The sequence below is a fragment of the Merops nubicus genome, unplaced genomic scaffold, assembly GCF_000691845.1.
Source record: "Merops nubicus isolate BGI_N331 unplaced genomic scaffold, ASM69184v1 scaffold18669, whole genome shotgun sequence".
Classification (NCBI taxonomy): Eukaryota; Metazoa; Chordata; class Aves; order Coraciiformes; family Meropidae; genus Merops; species Merops nubicus.
In genome coordinates, this window is record NW_008630407.1 from 11,474 (window position 1) to 12,748 (window position 1,275).

Here is a 1,275-nt window from a genome sequence, read left to right on the forward strand (position 1 = left end):
ACAACAAAAACATCACCAATTACACATGCAGAAAATTTCTGCTGAAGTGTTAGCAAATTTAAGCAGCTAAAGGCAGCCTTCAAAGGGAAGAAGCAACAAACATCAGCTCCAACAGCTTGTCTAGGAAGAGCACGATTACTCTTTCAAATAATTCTGGTGTAGTGGTGCACTGTTGGACACTGAAAGAACATGAGGACTTTATAAGCACTTGAGAATGACAAACCATGTAGTCTGATTTTCCTTTTAAAAGTGACAAAGCATTTTTTTTAATTGTTTGCACATGAAGCAAAATATCAAAATGTAGCTTCTTCAGATATTTTCAATTCTTTCAACACTGTTAAGCTTTTAGAGTTCCTATTGTATTGCTGAATTTTACTGTGTAACTGCATTTTACTAAATAAGTTCTTTATTGACCCACAAAGTGATGACTAAGGGTTAAGTTATGAGAAAATAAATTACTGCTGCATTACTTCTTATCTCTTTTGGGAAGGTCTCAAGGCAGAGGCTATTTCTCCCTGAAGGTCTGGAAAATCCCTATCATATAAAAGGTACTTCAAAAAACAGTAAAAATGCATTTTTTACTAAAACATTTCCTGATGAGTCACACAGTGTCTCTAGAACAAGCCATCATCTTGTTCAAAGCGTTCATCTGTGGCATATCAAAAGTTACTGGTTTCAAGAATAAAAGAAAAAGAATATCGATAGGCTGCTTCTACTGGCACTCCTAAAAGGGCACGTGATACTGGCAGCTCATAATTTCTGTAACATTTATAATCCCGTGATGTAAGAACAAACAAAGAAACTGGGAACAAATGAAGTCACTGAGCTTTCATTATCTCATATTAACACAGCAGAAGTGGTGCAGTGTGAACAGTGAAAGTCTCTTTATGAATGAGATAACACCCAGGCACTTGGATTACCTTGGTAACAGAAAATAGGAGGAAACAGAACTTTTAAGCAGCATTTGGATAGAACATGAAAAACATTGTTCAGTCCTGATCCTGCAATAAATCTTAAAATAAACGCTTCATATTTTACTCTTGAATAACAAATTCACAATGCTGAAGAAGGAACTTTCCAAGTATTATTCCTTATACCAAGAAACAAAACGGCTGAAAAACACCTCTTAGGTACACATTCCCATACACACAGTTCTCACCCTTTTAATAAAAGAGATCCTCTACACACAGACCATGCTTCTGTCTGGTTATCCTGTCTACTGCAGATTTGAATTACAGTATTTCAAATATTCCCCATCCCTGGGCACTCATTCCT

The 1,275-nt window shown here is 36.0% G+C and overlaps 1 protein-coding gene across 1 annotated transcript in view; it reads right to left on the minus strand.

Moving 5' to 3' along the window:
- Positions 1–1,275, minus strand: part of PHKB (phosphorylase kinase, beta) — a gene marked incomplete at its 3' end in the record, with an annotated part of 53,589 nt that overhangs the window by 9,961 nt on the left and 42,353 nt on the right. The window lies entirely within an intron of this gene.